This window comes from Hemitrygon akajei, chromosome 2 (assembly GCF_048418815.1).
Source record: "Hemitrygon akajei chromosome 2, sHemAka1.3, whole genome shotgun sequence".
Classification (NCBI taxonomy): Eukaryota; Metazoa; Chordata; class Chondrichthyes; order Myliobatiformes; family Dasyatidae; genus Hemitrygon; species Hemitrygon akajei.
In genome coordinates, this window is record NC_133125.1 from 213109944 (window position 1) to 213130686 (window position 20743).

Below are 20743 nucleotides of genomic sequence, written 5' to 3' on the forward strand. Positions count from 1 at the left end.
CCGAATACCAAATCAAGTACAGTCTCTCCTCTTGTAGGCACTGCCCTGCTTTCTTTGTAATTGCATTTTCATGTTGTGCCCGGAACAGGTCCTTCAAAATAATAACACTGAGGAACTTAAAGCTGCTGTCCCTTTCCATTTCTGAGCTTCTGATGAGGACCTGCTCATGGACCTCTGGTTTACTCCTCCTAATGTCAAGAATCAGCTCTTTGGTTTTGCTGACAGGTTGTTATTCTGGCGCCACTCAACCAGGTTGTCAATCTCCCTCTTATATGCGGATACATCATCACTTTAGATTCAACCTATGACAGTGAAGTCTTCAGCAAACTTGAATGTGGCATTGGAGCTGTGCTTAGCCACACACTTTAAAGTGAGTCGAGTAGAGGGCTAAGCACACAACATTGTGATGCAACTATGCTGATGGAGATCACAAAGGAGATGTTGTTGCCAATCCAAACTGACTGGTCTGTAATTGCCGAAACTGAGGATCCAATTGCACAAGGAGTATTGAGACCAAGGTGTTAAAGATTGATTAGTTTTGGGGGGATGATGATATTAAATGCTGAGCTGTAGTCAATAAAGAACATCCTGATGTATGCTTCTTTGCTGTCCAGATGTTCCAGGGTTAAGTGGAAAGCCAATGAGATGGAATCTACTCTGGACCTGTTGGTCTGGTAGGCAAACCTGAGCGAATACAATTCACTTCTCAGGGAGGAGTTGATATGTTTCATCACCAACCTCTCAAATCACCTCTTCACTGTGGATGTAAGTGCAACTGCATGATAGTCACTGAGGCAAATTACCATGTTCTTCTTAGACACTGGTATAATTGAAGCCTGCTTGAAGCAGACTGTCAAAATGAGAGGGTAAAGATCTCAATGATTACTCCATCCAGTTTATCAGCACAGATCTTTAGCACTTGGCCAGGTGACCACCTGGGCTAAACACTTTACATGGGTTCACCCTTCAGAAGGCTGACTGCACGTCGGCCGCAGAGACTGGAATCAGAGATGTGGAGAAATTTCTTTAGCCAGAGGGTGGTGAATCTGTGCAATTTGTTGCCATGTGCAGCTATGGAGGACAGGTCATTGGGTGTATTTAAGCAATAGATTGACAGGTTCTTGATTGGACATGACATCAAATGTTACAGGGAGAAGGCCAGGAAATGGGGTCAAGGAGGAGGACAAAAAGGATCAGCCATGATTGAATAGCGAAGCAGACTCGATGGGCCAAATGGTCTAATTTTGCTCCTATGTCTTCTGGTCTTATTGTTCCTTTTACCAAAATGCATTACTGTACATTTCCTAACATTTGCTATTTTTTGTCCTTTCTTGCAATTTGTCTAAGTCCTGCTATAACCTCTTTGCTTCCTCAGCACTACCTACCCCTGCACCCATCTTCATATCAACCACAAAGTTTGCCTCAAAACTATCAATTCCATTCCAAAACATTGACGAAGAATATGAAAGGCAGCAGTCCCAATACTGACCCCTGAGGAACACCACCAGACACCGGCAGTCAACCAGAACAGGCCCCTTTTATTCCCACTCGCTGACTCCTGCTTGTCAGCCATTCCTCTATCCTTGCCAGTACCTTTCCTGTAACACCAGAGGGTTTTAATCTTGATAAGCAGCCTCATGTGTGGCACCTTATCAAACGCCTTCTGAAAATCCAAATAAATGACATCCCCTTCCTCTACTTTGTCCACCCTGCTTGCTACTTCCTCAAAAAACTCTTAACAGAATTTTCAGGAAGATTTCCCTTCACAGAAACCATGCTGACTTTAACTTATTTTATCATTAGACTCCAGCACTTTCCCTACCACTGAGGTTAGGCATACTGGACTATAATTTCCTTTCATTTGCCTTCCTCCATTCTAAATGAGGATGGAGGAGTGGGTAGTGTTGAGGAAACAGAGCCTGCAGAGAGACTTAAATAGTTTAGGGGAATGGGTAAAGCTGTGGCAAATGAAAAACAATGTTGGAAAGTGTATGGTCATACACCGGTGGTAGAAATAAACAGGCAGACTATTATTTAGATGGGGAGAGAATTCAAAATGCAGAGATGCAAGGAGACTTGAGAGTACTTGTGCAAGATACCCTAAAGGTTAACCTCCAGGTTGAGTCAGTTGTGAAGAAGGCGAATGCAATGTTGGCATTCATTTCTATAGTGTATAAGAGCAGGGATGTGTTGTTGAGGCTCTATAAGGCACTCGTGAGACCACACTTGGGTATTGTGTGCAGTTTTGGGCTCCTTATTTTAGAAAGATATACTGATATTGGAGAAGGTTCAGAGAAGATTCATGAGAATGATTCCAGAAATGAAAGGATTACCATATGGGGAACATCTGGCAGCTCTTGGGCTGTATTCCCTGGAGTTCCGGAGAATGAGGGGGAATCTCATAGAAACATTCCGAATGTTAAAAAGCCTGAACAGATTAGATATGGCAAAGTTATTTCCCATAGTAGGGGATTCTAGGACAAGAAGGCACGAATTCAGGATTGAAGGACATCCATTTAGAACAGAGATGTAGAGAAATTACTTTAGTCAGAGGGTGGTAAATCAATGGAATTTGTTGACACAAGTGGCTGTGGAGGCCAAGTCATTGGGTGTATTTAAGGCAGAGATTGATAGGTTCCTGATTAGCCAGGGCATCAAAGGGTATGGGGAGAAGGCAGGGGAGTGAGGATGACTGGAAGAATTGGATCAGCCCATGACTGAATAGTGGAGCAGACTCGATGGGCCAAATGGCCTACTTCTGCTCCTATATAAAGGAGTTGAATGACTTCAGACCTGTTGCCTTGACGTCGCACGTGATGAAGACCATGGAGCGGCTGATAATACAGAATCTGAGGCCACAAACCAGGCACGCCCGGGATCCTCTTCAGTTTGCGTATAAGGAGAAGGTGGGAGTGGAGGATGCTATCACGTATTTGCTGCACAAATCCCTCTCTCACCTAGATGGGGTCAGTGGTGCTGTGAGGATTACATTCCTGGACTTCTCTAGTGCCTTTAACACCATCCAGCCCAAGATCTTAAGGCACAAACTAACGGAGATGGGAGTAGACTCTCACATGGTGGATTGGATAGTGGACTACTTGACAGATAGACCTCAGTATGTGCGGTTGGGAGACTGTAGGTCTGACACGGTGGTCAGCAGCACAGGAGCACCGCAGGGGACCGTGCTCTCTCCGGTCCTGTTCACCCTGTACACATCAGACTTCCAATATAACTCGGAGTCCTGCCATGTGCAGAAGTTCGCTGATGACACGGCCATAGTGGGGTGTGTCAGGAATGGACAGGAGGAGGAGTATAGGAAACTGATACAGGACTTTGTGATATGGTGCAACTCAAACTACCTGCGTCTCAATATCACCAAGACCAAGGAGATGGTGGTGGACTTTAGGAGATCTAGGCCTCATATGGAGCCAGTGATCATTAATGGAGAATGAGTGGAGCAGGTTAAGACCTACAAGTATCTGGGAGTACAGTTAGACGAGAAGCTAGACTGGACTGCCAACACAGATGCCTTGTGCAGGAAGGCACAGAGTCGACTGTACTTCCTTAGAAGGTTGGCGTCATTCAATGTCTGCAGTGAGATGCTGAAGATGTTCTATAGGTCAGTTGTGGAGAGCGCCCTCTTCTTTGTGGTGGCGTGTTGGGGAGGCAGCATTAAGAAGAGGGACGCCTCACGTCTTAATAAGCTGGTAAGGAAGGCGGGCTCTGTCGTGGGCAAAGTACTGGAGAGTATAACATCGGTAGCAGAGCGAAGGGCGCTGAGTAGGCTACGGTCAATTATGGAAAACCCTGAACATCCTCTACATAGCACCATCCAGAGACAGAGAAGCAGTTTCAGCGACAGGTTGCTATCGATGCAATGCTCCTCAGACAGGATGAAGAGGTCAATACTCCCCAATGCCATTAGGCTTTACAATTCAACCGCCAGGAGTAAGATATGTTAAGTGCCGGGGTTGATTGTATTTAATGTATTTAAGTAAACTACTTAAGAACTTTTTAAAAGCTATTATTAATGCTTTTTGAGAGAGTGATTTAGATGCATATCATATTTTTACTGAGTTAAGTATTGTATGTAATTAGTTTTGCTACAACAAGTGTATGGGACATTGGAAAAAATGTTGAATTTCCCCATGGGGATGAATAAGGTATCTATCTATCTATCTATCTATCTATCTATCTATCTATCTATCTATCTATCTATCTATCTATCTATCTATATCTTATGGTTTTATGGTCTTAGAGAGTGGAGTGACATTTCCAATCTTTCAGTCTGTAGAAATTCTGGGACCATGCCAGAATCAAGTGAGTCTTGGAGGTTCATGACCAATGCATCCGCTATCTCTTCTGCAACCTCTCTCAGGACTCTAGGCTCCACCTGGCCCAGGTGACTTATCTACCTTAAGACTTTAGAGCTTGCCTAGCACTTTTTCCTTTGTAATAGTAATTGCACTCCCTCCTGCCCCCATCACTCATGGTCCCGATACACTGCCAGTGTCTTCCACAGTGAAGACAGATGTAAAATACGCATTAAGTTCATCTTCCATTTCTTTCTCCCCATTACTACCCCACCAGCATCATTTTCCAGAGGGTGAATATCAACTCTTACCTCTGATTTACTCATTATATAGCTGAAAAAACTTGTAGTAGCCTTCTTTATATTATTGGCCAGTTTACCCTCATATTTCATCATTTCCTTCATATAGATTTTTTCATTACCTTTTGTAGGATTTTAATAGCTTCCCAATTATCCAACTTCCCACTCACTTTTGTGACCTTACATGCCCTTTCCTTGGCTTTTATGCAGTCCTTAACTTCCTTTGTCAGCCACAGTGGCCTAACCCTGCCATTTGAGAACTTCCTCCTCTGTGGGACATAACTATCCTGTTCCTTGTGAACTATTCCCAGAAACCTCAGCCTTGTCTGCTCTGCTGCCATCCCTGCCAGTATCCCCCTCCAATCCACCTGGGCAAGCTCCTCTCTTGTACCTATGTAATTCCTTTTATTCCATTGTGATACTGATAGGTGTGAGTTATGCTTCTCCCTCTCAAACTGTTCTATTAGCTGGGTTTTTTTTTCAGTAATAGCTCTGATAACAACCCTGGCCTGCACCCTATCACAGTCATTATATCTTCTCTCCACTGTACAGGACTTGACAACTTAAACTTCTTATTTTTCCATTTCAGATTAAAGGTCTTTGGTCCAAAGTATTAACTCTTTTTCTTTGCAAATACTGCCAGCCCTGCTGAATTCTTCAGAAATTTGGTATACACCAAAAGGTATTTTACTAAAATATAATTTTTCATTTCTGAACAAATGTGGTGTTGCACTGGATAATTTTCTTTTGTTTCCACAATTTTATCCTTTATTTTTTGCCATGTATTAAAAGCCTAGAGTGCACTTAATTCTCCTTAAGTTAGTCAATATTCGATCATTTGTTTAAACATTGGGAGAATTCCTCCTTGTATATATCTTATAGAAAAAGGGAAATAACACTAAAAATACATGAAGTGTAATTTTCTGACAGATAAAATCTTGATTGTACTCTGCCACTGACTGAAGTGCCTGAAATTGCTCGATCACTTGCTGGACCTTTGTGAGAAATCTTGTGGCACATGTTGGTCATGACAAACTTTGTGTCGCAGGAGGTAGAGGGTTAACATTAGGAGGATTGTGAGGGAAACCGTGGCCTGTTGAAGAAACACAGATGCTAACAGCAGAGGTGCTTTCATAGGAACTGTCAGTTGATCAAAGGAAATCCAGGAGTTTAATCAGTTACAACTGGGGAAATTACTCATGTACCTCAAACCAAAAGCAACACAGTGGCTCATTTAGTATTATTGGTTCAGAGTTTAAATGACCAAGTTGTAATCCTGACCTCAAGCCTTGTTTGTGGAGTTTACACATTTTCTCCGTGACTGTGCAGGATTGCCCTGCATGCTTAATTTCCTCATGCATCCCATAAACTCTCAGATTGGTAGGCTAATTGGTTGCTGTAAATACTGTAATGACCAGAGGAACATTTGGGGAGTTGATGTGAATGTGAGGAGAATAAAATGAATGAGGGCAGGATTAATGTCAGTGGGTGGTTGGTGTTAACACAAATTCTGTGGACCAACTGGCATGTTTCCATACTGTTTAATTTTGTAAATCGATCAAAGTAAATAAAATATGCTAGCTATGAAAGGATCTGGAGCTTTCCCAGCGTGTTTGATGAATAAACTCTTCCTGGGCTTCCAGCCAAGTACAGGTATTGACTTTAATCCCAGTTTCGATTATAAACTCTGCCATACCACTGACTAGACATTCCCTGGCATCATCCCTGATGAAGACGGCAGAGTGTGTTATCGAAAAGTTGGTTAAAATCAATACCTGTACCCAGTTGGAAGAGTTTATTCGTTATGCTAGTTATGTTTTTATTCTATCTTTGACTTTTAGACCTCACTCTATATCTGCACTTAGATTCCAGAATTGAGTAAATGACACTCCAATCATTTCCAATCTGTTTTCCAAAATACAATTCATGTTCTTTTCTAATTGTTTGTTTTCAAAATGTGGGAATCTCATATCCCAGCATGACTTGCAACATAATTAGAATTACATGTGGCTATTATGGAATTCTGGATTTTATTTCATTGAGTGTATGATCAGATCAATAACTTTTGATGAATAAATCAAGGCATGAGAAGAATCGAAGATATAGATAGAGAGAGAGAGAGAGAGAGAAAGAAGGTGTTTCCAAACTAATCTATTAAATCACATCACAGTTTTACTCTTTCTTTGGGCACCTTTTTTTATTCACGGGGTGAAAGCCTAGAATCTGGGAAAAAGTGAATGCCTCATGAACAAAAGTTTCAATTTCTTGTACAGTATCTTAAACACAGTTTAATAGTAAAAGTAACTGGGGCAGGAGCAGGTCCCCTTTAGGATCAATACAGTGTCTGTTTGGAGCTATGCGACATGAGTAAATATAAAGCTGGTAAAGTCAGGGAAGAAAATAATGACATCCAGGAGCATATACACATTATGAAGTTTTGGAGTTCCTGAAATGCATAAGGGTGGATTAATCCTTGAACTGAATTTTAGGATGTTATGTGAAGCAAGGGAGGAGATGGTAAAGAGCTTTGCAGAGAATTTTCTATCATCCTGAGCTGTGAGGATAACTGATGTTCTGTCTCTACTTAAGAAGGGCAGCAGGAATAAAAGTGAAAAGAGGGCATATAATGTAGCAAACAATTAATGAAGCTAGAGGATTGGGAAACTTTTAAAAACCAACATAAGGCAACAAAGAAAAGCAAAAAGGAGAGAAAGATGAAATATGAAGTTATGCTAGCTAATAAGATTAAAGAGGAGACTAGAAGATTAGTCAGGTATATAAAGTGTAACAGAGAAGATAGAGTGGATATTGGCCTACTGGAAAATGAAGCTGGAGAATTAGTAATGATAGGGGGGAGGGGTAGGGAGTCAAAGAAGTGGCAGACAAGCTCGGTAAGTATTTTTGGTCAGTCTTCATTGTGGAAGGCACTATGTTTCAGATTCAGATTCAAGATGTAATTTCCTGTACACGAGTGCAAAATAGTACAAATTAATTCGTCACACCTCGCTATCGGGTGTGGGTAAGCTGCCTGACGAAGGTCACAGCTGGAAAAGAAAACAGATGGTAAGTGGCAACAGCACGTTAGTGCAAGGGGTTTTATTTGGTGCCAGGTGAAAAAAAAGTAAAGCTGCCCAAAAGTTGTGAAGAGAAAAGTATTTACAAATAGACAAATGGAAACAAATGTACAAAAATTTACAAATATATGGAGCCTTTCTTTACCCCACCTTCCCCTCCTCCCCGCCTGGTAGACGGTTCCCTTGTCAATACTGTGCGACGCCTCCTGGCATCTCGCTGGGTAGGTGGTAATGTCCAGTACCTTGTGGATGGGAAGGGTTTGGCCCAGAAGAACTCACTTGGATCCCGATGAAGGACACCTTGGACAAGTCACTGATCCAGCACTCCCAGCGGACACAGGTCTGTTGCGCCTAGAGAAGGGGACCCTGTCACAACCACGGATTCGGCAAAGCAGCAGATACAGAAATTGCACTTGTGGATTTGCACGTGTCAGCTGATTATTATTCCATTGTGACGGCATTTAACTCCATTCATTCCGTCGCAGTGCTTGTCGAGACTTGGACACAGCACAGCAATGCTTTCTTCCCGTCTGCTTTCAGCCTTGGGCCATATCCGAACCGGGTGACACTTCATTCAGGTCATTTATAAAAATCACAAAGAGGAAGGGTCCCAGAACAGATCACTGCGGAACACCACTGGTCACCGACCTCAATGCAGAATGCGAACCATCTATAAATACCTTTTGCCTTCTGTGGGGAAGCCAATTCTGGATCTCTAAATCAAGGTCTCCTTGGATCCCATGCCTCCTGACTTTCTGAAGGAGCCTCGCATGGGGAATCTTATCAAATGCCTTACTGAAATCCGTATACACTACATCCACTGCTCTACCTTCATCAATGTGTTTTGTTACATCCTCAAAGAATTCAATCAGGTTCGTAAGGCAAAACCTGTCTTTGACAAAGCCATGCTCACTATCCCTAATTAGATTACTGTAGGTCTCTCCAAATGCTCATAAACCCTGCCTTTCAGGATCTTCTCCAACAACTTGCCCAGCACTGGTCAGACTCACTGGTCTATCATTTCCTGGGCTACCTCTACTCCCTTTCTTCAATAAAGGAACAGCATTTTCAACCCTCCAATCCTTTGGAACCTCTCCTGTCCCTACTGATGATGCAAATATCATCATAAGAGGCTCAGTAATCTCCTCCCTCACTTCCCACAGTAACCTGGGGTATATCTCATCTGGTCCCAGTGACTTACCTAACAATACTTTTCAAAAGCTCCAGCACATCCTCTTTCTTAATGTCTAGTGGTCGCCAACCTTTTTAAGCCCAAGATCCCTCTACCTCAGCCTTAGTTCTGAAGTGGAATTCATACTCATATTTTGTGTTTGCTCGGTGTGAATGGGTTGAGGATGCAGGGGTTTGGTGCCAGAATCTTTACCAGATTAGTTAGGATGTCCACGCTTCCCCTGAGACGCAATCTTAGACCAAGGAGGTCAGTCCCCCCCAAATGATATTGAAAGTCATTTTTTTCTTCTAATTATTATTTAACGGTGCAAGGACAAAGGAAACTGTACAAGTTTTACCTTGCTTAACGGCAACATAAGTTTCTTTCAACAATGTTTTTAGTGAGAAGAGGTGATCGAATTTCTCCATTGTCAGGGTACCATCTGTCACTGACAACACTGGAGCTTCATTGCCAACACTGCGAATGTTAAACAGCTGTTATAAACGGAGCATCAGCCAATTTTGAATTATTTTATGAATGAATTTTGTCAAGAGATGTCCTACCTGCTCTTCTGATGATCTTCTTCCTAAAATAAATGAAACGCAGATTTGAATTAACGGAGACTGGACATCCTACAACAGGAATTCTGTGCCAATTATTGCATGGCACTGAATATTCCCGTTTCTGAACTCACTCCTGCTGGCACACAGATTTTAAAAAGGTCATTGTGGAAATGACGTAGGGCCACCAGACACAGTACAAAGAAAGCTTGAGAGATTTATAATATCGGGGATGATACTTTCTCACCCGAGTACGACATTGAGGTGATCAGACGGATATATAACATTACGCATGGATTAAAGGGTGGGAGAAGATAAAGAATGAATGTGGATGCCTTCAGCCAAAGATAAAATGTAAGGCAGGCCTCAATAGATCATGCAGTAAGTTCAGGAAAGAGAATGCAAAACTCGCTGCCACGGGTGTGGTTGAAACTGGCAGCAGAGACCGAATGGGGAAGCCGGAGAAACACGCGAGGGAATATGGTTCACTGTTCACTGTTCCCCTTGTCTCAACCTACTACCCCACGTGCCTCCATATCCAACACATCATTACCCCTGTTAGTCTATCGGGGTCATCGACTGTATTGAGTGGTCCTGGTGTGGCTTCTAATAGACTGGGAGAATGCTTTGTCAGGCACTTCATTCCATCTGTTGCTGAGCGAAGGGCGCTGAGTAGGCTACGGTCAATTATGGAAAACCCTGAACATCCTCTACATAGCACCATCCAGAGACAGAGAAGCAGTTTCAGCGACAGGTTACTATCGATGCAATGCTCCTCAGACAGGATGAAGAGGTCAATACTCCCCAATGCCATTAGGCTTTACAATTCAACCTCCAGGACTTAAGAACTTTTTTTTAAAAGCTATTATTAATGCTTTTTGAGATAGTGATTTAGATGCATATCATACTTTTACTGAGTTAAGTATTGTATGTAATTAGTTTTTGCTACAACAAGTGTATGGGACATTGGAAAAAAGGTTGAATTTCCCCATGGGGATGAATAAAGTATCTATCTATCTATCTAAAAAACCCAGAATATCCCGGTGGCCTCATATTTCAATGGGACCTCCCATTCCCATTCTGACATGTCAGTAAATGGCCTCCTCAACTGCTACAATGAGACCACACTCAAGTTGGAGGAAGAGCACCTCATATTAAACAATCAGACCATAAGACAAAGGAACAGAAGTCGGCCATTCGGCCCATCGAGTCTGCTCTGCCATTTATCATGAGCTGATCCGATCTCCCCTTTAGTCCCATTCCCCCGCCTTCTCAACATAACCTTTGATTCCCTGATTACTCAGATACCTATCAATCTCTGCTTTAAATACACCCAATGACTTGACCTCCACTGCTGCCCGTGGCAACAAATTCTGTAGATTCACCACTCTCTGGCTAAAAAAATGTTTTCGCATCTCTGTTCTGAATGGGCGCCCTGCAATCCTCAAGTCATGTCCTCTCGTACTAGACTCCCCCACCATGGGAAACAACTTTGCCACATCCACTCTGTCCATGCCTTTCAACATTCAAAATGTTTCTATGAGGTCCCCCCCCCCATTCTTGTAAACTCCAAGGAGCACAGTCCAAGAGCGGGCAAATGTTCCTCATATGTTAACCCTCTCATTCCCGGAATCATTCTAGTGAATCTTCTCTGAACCCTCTCCAATGTCAGCACATCCTTTCTTAAATAAGGAGCCCAAAACTGCACACAGTATTCCAAGTGAGGTCTTACCAGTGCCTTATAGAGTCTCAACATCAATTCCCTGCTCCTATATTCTATTCCTCTAGAATTGAATGCCAACATTACATTCGCCTTCTTCACCACCGACTCAACCTGGAAGTTAACCTTATGGGTATCCTGCACGAGGACTCCCAAGTCCCGTTGCATCTCAGAACTTTGAATTCTCTCCCCATTTAAATAATAGTCTGCCCATTTATTTCTTCTCCCAAAGTGCATGACCATACACTTTCCGACATTGTATTTCATTTGCCACTTCTTTGCCCATTCCCCCAATCTATCCAAGTCTCTCTGCAGACTCTCCGTTTCCTCAGCACTACCGGCCCCTCCACCTATCTTTGTATCATCAGCAAATTTAGCCACAAAGCCATCTATTCTAAAATCCAAATCGTTGATATACAACGTAAAAAGAAGCGGCCCCAACACGGAACCCTGTGTAACACCACTGGTAACCGGCAGCCAACCAGAATGTGATCCCTTTATTCCCACTCTCTGTTTCCTGCCAATCAACCAACACTCTATCCACGTATGTAACTTTCCCATAATTCCATGGGCTCTTATCTTGTTTAGCAGCCTTATGTGCGGCACCTTGTCAAAGGCCCTCTGAAAATCCAAATACACAACATCCACTGCATCTCCCTCGTCGCTTACTTGTAATTTCCTCAAAAAATTGCACTAGGTTTGTCAGGCAGGATTTTCATTTAAGGAAACCATGCTGAGTTCTGCCTATCTTGTCATATGCCTCCAGGTACTCCGTAACCTCATCCTTGACAATCAACTCCAACAACTTCCCAACCACCGATGTCAAGCTAACAGGTCTATAATTTCCTTTCCGCTTCCTTGCCCCCTTCTTAAATAGCAGAGTGACATTTGCAATCTTCCAGTCCTCCGGAACCATTGCCAGAATCTATCGACTTTTGAAAGATCATTGCTAATGCCTCCACAATCTCCACAGCTACTTCCTTCAGAACATGCATTCCATCTGGTCCAGGAGATTTATCTACCCTTAGACTATTCAGCTTCCTGAGTACTTTCTCTGTCGTAATTGTGACTGCGCATATTTCTCTTCCCTGACACTCTTGAATGTCCGGTATATTGCTGATGTCTTCCGCAGTGAAGACTGATGCAAAATACACGTTCAGTTCCTCTGCCATCTTCTTATCTCCCATTACAATTTCTCCCGCATCATTTTCTATCTGTCCTATATCTACTCTCACCTGTCTTTTACTCTTTATATACTTGAAAAAGCTTTTAGTATCCTCTTCGATATTATTTGCTATTATTTAATATTAAATATATTTGATATTATATTCTTTCTGGGCAGCCTCCAGCTTTATAGCATGACATCGATCGGTCTACACAAGAAATTCTGCAGATGTTGGAAATCCGAAGCAACATATACAAAATGCTGGAGGAACTCAGCACCATCAATTTCTCTAACTTTCGGTAATTTCTCCTCCTCGTTATCTCTCTTTGCCATTGCCTATTCTGTTTCCCCTCTCACCCCTTCTCTTTCACTCAGCTCCCTCTAGGGTAGTGGTCACCAACCCTTTTAAGTCCAAGATCCCCTACTTCGGCCTTAGTGAAAGGCAAGATCGACCTACTAAATTGTTTTGACACACACATGCGCACCAGGCAGAAAAGACCGGAAGTAAAACCCCGCAACCCCGGAAACAACCATATAACAATTACAGCACGGAAACAGGCCATCTCGGCCCTTCTAGTCCGTGTTGAACGCTTACTCTCACCTAGTTCCACTGACCTGCACTCAGCCCATAACCCTCCATTCCTTTCCTGTCCATATATCTATCCAATTTTACTTTAAATTACAATACCGAACCTGCCTCTACCATTTCTACTGGAAGCTCATTCCACACAGCTACCACTCTCTGAGTAAAGAAATTCCCCCTCGTGTTATCCTTAAACTTTTGCCCCCTAACTCTCAATTCATGTCCTCTTGCTTGAATCTCCCCTACTCTCAATGGAAAAAGCCTATCAACGTCAACTCTGTCTATCCCCCTCATTATTTTAAATACCTCTATCAAGTCCCCCCTCAACCTCCTACGCTCCAAAGAATAAAGACCTAACTTGTTAAACCTTTCTCTGTAACTTAGGTGCTGAAACCCAGGTAACATTCTAGTAAATCTTCTCTGTACTTTCTCTATTTTGTTGACATCTTTCCTATAACGTGGTGACCAGAACTGTACACAATACTCCAAATTTGGCCTTACCAATGCCTTGTATAATTTTAACATTACATCCCAATTGCTATACTCAATGCTCTGATTCATAAAGGCCAGCATACCAAAAGCTTTCTTCACCAACCTATCCACATGAGATTCCACCTTCAGGGAACTATGCACCATTATTCCTAGATCACTCTGTTCTACTGCATTCTTCAATGCCCTACCATTTACCATGTATGTCCTATTTGGATTATTCCTACCAAAATGTAGCACCTCACACTTATCAGCATTAAACTCCAACTGCCATCTTTCAGCCCACTCTTCTAACTGGCCTAAATCTCTCTGCAAGCTTTGAAAACCTACTTCATTATCCACAACGCCACCTACCTTAGTATTATCTGCATACTTACTAATCCAATTTACCACCCCATCATCCAGATCATTAATGTATATGACAAACAACATTGGACCCAATACAGATCCCTGAGGCACACCACTAGTCACCGGCCTCCAACCTGACAAACAGTTATCCACCACTACTCTCTGGCATCTCCCATCCAGCCACTATTGAATCCATTTTACTACTTCAATATTAATACCTAACGATTGAACCTTCCTAACTAACCTTCCATGCGGAACCTTCTCAAAGACCTTACTGAAGTCCATATAGACAACATCCACTGCTTTACCCTTGTCAACTTTCCTTGTAACCTCTTCAAAAAATTCAATAAGATTTGTCAAACATGACCTTCCACGCACAAATCCATGTTGACTGTTCCTAATCACACCCTGTCTATCCAGATAATTATATATACCATCTCTAAGAATACTTTCCATTAATTTGCCCACCACTGACGTCAGACTGACCAGTCTATAATTGCTAGGTTTACTCTTAGAGCCCTTTTTAAACAATGGAACCACATGAGCAATACGCCAATCCTCCAGCACCATCCCCGTTTCTAATGACATTTTAAATATTTCTGTCAGAGCCCCTGCTATTTCTACACTAACTTCCCTCAAGGTCCTAGGGAATATCCTGTCAGGACCAGGAGATTTACCCACTTTTATATTCCCTAAAAGTGCCAGTACTTCCTCCTCTTTAATCATCATAGTTTCCATAACTTCCCTACTTGTTTTGCTTACCTTACACAATTCAATATCCTTCTCCTTAGCAAATACTGAAGAAAAGAAATTGTTCAAAATCTCCCCCATCTCTTCCGGCTCCACACATAGCTGTCCACTCTGATTCTCTACAGGACCAATTTTATCCCTCAGTATCCTTTTGCTATTAATATAACTGTAGAAACCCTTCAGATTTATTTTCACCTTACGTGCTAAAGCAACCTAGTTTCTTCTTTTAGTTTTTCTAATTTCTTTCTTAAGATTCTTTTTACATTCTTTATATTCCTCGAGCACCTCATTTACTCCATTCTGCCTATATTTATTGTAGCTATCTCTCTTTTTCCGAATCAAGTTTCCAATATCCCTTGAAAACCATGGCTCTCTGAAACTTTTAACCTTTCCTTTCAACCTAACAGGAACATAAAAATTCTGTACCCTCAAAATTTCACCTTTAAATGACCTCCATTTCTCTATTACATCCTTCCCATAAAACAAATTGTCCCAATCCACTCCTTCTAAATCCATTCGCATCTCCTCAAAGTTAGCCTTTCTCCAATCGAAAATCTTAACCCTGGGTCCAGTCCTATCCTTCTCCATAATTATACTGAAATTAATGGCATTGTGATCACTGGACCCGAAGTGCTCCCCAACACATACCTCCGTCACCTCACCTGTCTCATTCCCTAACAAGAGATCCAACACTGCCCCTTCTGTTGTCAGTACCTCTATGTGTTGCTGCAAAAAACTATCCTACACACATTTTACAAACTCCAAACCATCCATCCCTTTTACAGTATGGGTTCCCAGTCTATGTGCGAAAAATTAAAATCTCCCACAATCACAACCTTGTGCTTATTACAAATATCTGCTATCTCCTTGCAAATTTGCTCCTCCAATTCTCGCTGCCCATTAGGTGGTCTAAAATACACCGCTATAAGTGTTACTACACCTTTCCCATTCCTCAATTCCACCCAAATAGCCTTCCTAGAAGAGCCCTCTAATCTATCCTGCCAGAGCACCGCTGTAATATTTTCTCTGACATGCAACGCAACACCTTCCCCTCTTGTCCTTCCGATTCTATCAAGTCAAGTCAACTTTTACTGTCATTTCGACCATAGCTGCTGGTACAGTGCATAGTAAAAATGAGACAATGTTTTTCAGGACCATGGTGTTACATGACACAGTACAAAAAACTAGACTGAACTACGTAATTAAAAAAAAAACAGAGAAAGCTAACACTAGACTACAGACCTACACTGGACTGCATAAAGTGCACAAAAACAGTGCAGACATTACAATAAATAATAAACAGGACAGTAGGGCAAGGTGTCAGTCCAGGCTTCGGGTATTGAGGAGTCTGATAGCTTGGGGGAAGAAACTGTTACATAGTCTGGTCATGGGAGCCCAAATGCTTCGGAGCCTTTTCCCAGATGGCAGGAGGGAGAAAAGATTGTATGAGGGGTGCATGGGGTCCTTCATAATGCTGTTTCCTTTGCGGATACAGCGTGTAGTGTAAATGTCCATGGTGGCGGGAAGAGAGACCCCGATGATCTTCTCAGCTGACCTCACTATCCGCTGCAGGGTCTTGCGATCTGAGATGGTGCAATTTCTGAACCAGGCAGTGATGCAGTTGCTCAGGATGCTCTCAATACAACCCCTGTAGAATGTGATGAGGATGGGGTGTGGAAGATTGACTTTCCTCAGCCTTCGCAAAAAGTAGAGACGCTGCTGGGCTTTCTTTGCTATGGAGCTGGTGTTGAGGGACCAGGTGAGATTCTCCACCAGGTGAACACCAAGAAATTTGGTGCTCCTTACGATCTCTACCGAGGAGCCGTCGATGTTCAGCGGGGAGTGGTCGCTCCGTGCCCTCCTGAAGTCAACAACCATCTCTTTTGTTTTGTTCAGATTAAGAGACAGGTTGTTGGCTCTGCACCAGTCCGTTAGCCGCTGCACCTCCTCTCTGTAAGCTGACTCATCGTTCTTGCTGATGAGACCCACCACGGTCGTGTCATTGGCAAACTTGATGATATGGTTCGAGCTGTGTGTTGCAGCACAGTCGTGGGTCAGCAGAGTGAACAGCAGTGGACTGAGCACACAACCCTGGGGAGCCCCCGTGCTCAGTGTGATGGTGTTGGAGATGCTATCACACCTGAAGCAACAAAATCCAGGAATATTTAGTTGCCAATCACACTCCTCCTGCAACCATGTTTCACTAACAGCTGCAACATCATATTTCCAGGTATCAATCCATGCTCTAAGCTCATCCACCTTTCTTACAATGCTCCTAGCATTAAAATAAATGCATTTAAGAAATTCTCCACCTCTTCCCCTCTGATTATCTCTAACAGTACAAAGAACTTTACTGTCTTATTTTTCTTCCTTCTCCCATACATCTGTTCCTACACTCTGGTTCCCCTCCCCCCTTGTATCTAGTTTAAATCCACTGGAGCCTCTCTAGCAAACCTACCTGCAAGAATATTTGTCCCCCTCCAGTTCAGATATAAACCATCCTGCTGGAACAGGTCCCACCTTCCCTGGAAAACAGCCCAATTATCTATAAATCTGAAGCCCTCCCTTCTGCACCATGTCTTCAGCCACGTGTTGATCTGCACTATCTTACTATTTCTAAACCCACCTGAACGTGGCATTGGCAGCAATCCTGAGATTGCTATCCTGGAGGTCCTGACCTTTAACTTGGCACCCAGCTCCGTAAACTCACCTTTCAGGACCTCCTCACTCTTCCTACCCACGTGATTGGTCCCTACACGGACCACGACATCCGGCTGCTCACCCTCCCTCTTGAGAATACTGAGAACTTGATCCGAGATATCGCAGACCCTGGCACCAGGGAGGCAACAGACCATCCGGGATTCTTGATCTCTTCCACAGAACCCCTTATCTGTCCCCCTAACTATCGAATTTCCTATCACTGCTGCTCTCCTCTTTTCCCTCCCCTTCTGAGCTGAGGGTCCAGTCTCAGTGCCAGAGACGCAACCACTGCAACTTGTCCGTGGTAGGTCATCCCCACCAATAGTATCCAAAATGGTATACTTATTGTTGATGGGAACAGCCACAGGGGTGCTCTGCTCTTCCTGTCTATTCCCCTTCCCTCTCCTGACAGTCACCGAACTACCTGTCTCCTGACTCCTAGGGGTGACTATCTCCCTGAAAGTCCTGTCTATTTCTGCCTCCCGAATGATCCGAAGTTCATCCAGCTCCAGCTCCAGTTCCCTAACACGGTTTGTCAGGAACTGCAGCTGGATGCACCTTTTGCAGGTGTAGTCATCAGGGACAGCTGTGCTCGCCCTGACTTCCCACATCCTGCAAATGGAGAACTCAACTGCCCTAACTGCTGCCTCCATTACCTACTCCTAAGCTAATTAGATTAATTAAAGGAGCTTACCCAGCCTTACCTCACCTGCAGTGAAGCTCGTATTCAGCCTCTGCTCGCTTTTTAAATTCCCCCGCTGATCTCAGAGGCCAACTTTCACGCGCCTGCGCAGTCTAGCCTCTTCGCCCTGATCAGTTAAAAAAAACAGCTTCTCTCTGAGCTTCTTTTACCTCTTCCCTCTCCGCCTCTTGCTTCGACTGAATACATTAAAATAGCTCTGCAGAGTGAAAAGCCTTTTCATAATTTCTATTCACACAACAGTCAAGCTTTTGGTATGTTATCTTATGTAGTTGCTCTTTTATCTGATGGAAATGTGGTACTTGTATGAATTTGACTGATTAGAACTGGTGAAACTCTGCAACTTCCAGCTGCATTCAGCCCAATCAGAACTGCTTCCTCAATCACAAAAAAAATCTATACACCAATGGCCAATGTTCCTTTGTCTTTTGCAGTGTTCAGCTGCTGTTTGTAAACCTCTCTTTACAAACAGCTTTCCGTAGCGGGAGTATTGCTATTTTAAAATGATCATAATTAGAAGTACTTATTTTTATAATACTCACATTACAACACCTTTAATTCTGTGTTTCATTATTTAATTTTATTTCAACACGAGAAATAAATGAATAGAAATTGGCTGTTGCTCTCAGTGTGGGGACTGGGGCTGAATACTTTCTGCTAGTTCCCTGAGATTTGACTCATAACTACAGACAGCCGGTCTGAGACAGTCTGTGAGGTGTCTGTCAGTAAGACTTAGATTTCATAATGTTCATCTGTTGCAACACAGTGCCCTCGCAAACTCCTGACAGACTGAATATTTGAATGGACAGTTTCCTTTGTTAGACTGAATGTTGAACCTGCCACGGTTTTCAGGTGTTTTGTATTGGTAAACCGTTACTGAGACACTAGTACAAGTTTCAGAGGTTCGCAAGATCATTGCACCACTGTTTTATGTTTCCCCATTATTTACATTTGGAGAATGTTGAAATTATAGGCGGAGAAGTATTGTGAAATGAGCATTATAAAGATAAGTTAATACAAATTAGGATAATGGTGATATAGCAATACCCGCGCTCCGTAAAGGTGTTTGTAAATAGAGGTTGCTTCCGGGTTGCAGAGTTTTACTTCCGGTCTTTTCGAGGCCGGTGCACAGTGGAACCTATACACACATGCGCACTGGACAGAAAGAACGGAACTAAAACCTCGCAACCCGGAAACAATCTCTTTACAAAGCTTTCAGTAGCGAGAGTATTGCTGTTTTACCCTTATCCTAATTAGTACTACTTATTTTTATAATTCTCACATTACAACAATATTTGTATATTTATTTTTCATTTTTTCGGGATCTACTGGGAGGAAATTTAGTGTATTGCAGTACCGCTTTCAACCAGAGGGCGGGGATGGCGAGCGGCCCAAAAGTCAGATTCACGGTGCATGACCGCCGCCTGCCGCTGGAAACCGGTACTGCAGGAGGAGCAGAAACAAAATGTAATTGCTGGGAACCGGCACTAGAATTTATTGTGGCAAACACGAGGAAATCTGCAGATGCTGGAAATTCAAGCAACACACACAAAATGCTGGTAGAACACAGCAGGCCAGGCAGCATCTATAGGTAGAAGCACTGTCGACGTTTCGGACCGAGACAGAGGGGTCCTGACGAAGGGTCTCGGCCCAAAACGTCGATCCCGAGGGAAATTGGATGCTGCCTGGCCTTCTGCGATCCACCAAGAATTTCTTGTGTCCGGAATGTGGGCGTCGGCAGCAGGAACAACATTTACTGCCCTTGAGAAGGTCGAATCGAGCAACTTCAGCTGACATTTTTTAAGTTAAAGATAATTTTCAACCTCTTGTAGACAAAACCAAAAAAAAAGATTAAACCAGTGGTTTGAAAGGCCGGGTTTTGCTTTGTAAAGCGGAAGGTCTTTCCAGGATTACATATATAACTCTCCCCTTAAACGTCGATAAAAAAATCTGTAAATTGACAGACATCATGTTGTTTAACTTCTTATGCAAAAACAAAGTTCATTATATTAAAAAATCTGCTGTCATGAATAGTTATGACGGGGGGGGGGTCTAAATTCTCTTGATTTTGACAGTCTTAATAATACTTTTTAAATTAATTGGATGAAACCATTGTTACGTAATCCTACTCTTATATGGAATTGTTTTCCTTCTTTTGTCTTTTCCCAGGTTGGTGGATTGAATTTTTTTTCTTTTATGTAATTACAAAATAGACAAAGTTCCTCTCTGTTTATCTCAGTTTCATAAACAGATGCTTTTATCTTGGTCTTTCATTTACAAACACAATTTTTCTCCACATAGTTACTTTATCTGGAATAGCCACAACATAACTTATAAGAATAAATCTTCTGTTTTTTAGAGATTGGTTTGATAATAATAGTTTGTTAGTTAAACAGTTATTTAATTCAAGCAGTACTTTATTGAGTTATACAGAGTTTTTATCCACCTTTGAATTTCCTGTGACTCCAAAATTATTTGCTGCTGTTATGGATGCAATTCCCTCTGGTGTAACTATGTTGTTTAGAAATACATCATATTGGGTAGTTGAATTACCCAGCTTGGATCCATCCAGTACAGCTGTAGAAAAGATTTGTTTTCATCCATCATTTTAAAAAAATAAAGGTATTAGAAGTTTGTTTCAAAAATACATTACTTCTATTCCTACGGCTGCTAGTTTTTGGAATAGTCTCTTGGGGAATCTGAGGTGGAGGAGTATTTGGGGCCTATTTAATAAATTTTTATTGAGGAATAAAATTAATGAAATTTCATTTAAAATTATACATAGATATTATCCAAGCAATGTTTATTTGTTGGGGTTTAATTCTGATATTGAAACTAACTGTTCTTTTTGTGGTTTATATTCAAAGGATC

At 42.4% G+C, this 20743-nt stretch overlaps 1 protein-coding gene across 1 annotated transcript in view; it reads right to left on the bottom strand.

The window, feature by feature from the left end:
* Positions 1-20743, bottom strand: part of LOC140720593 (butyrophilin subfamily 1 member A1-like) — a 327454-nt gene that overhangs the window by 189254 nt on the left and 117457 nt on the right. The gene's annotated exons all lie outside the window — the stretch shown is intronic.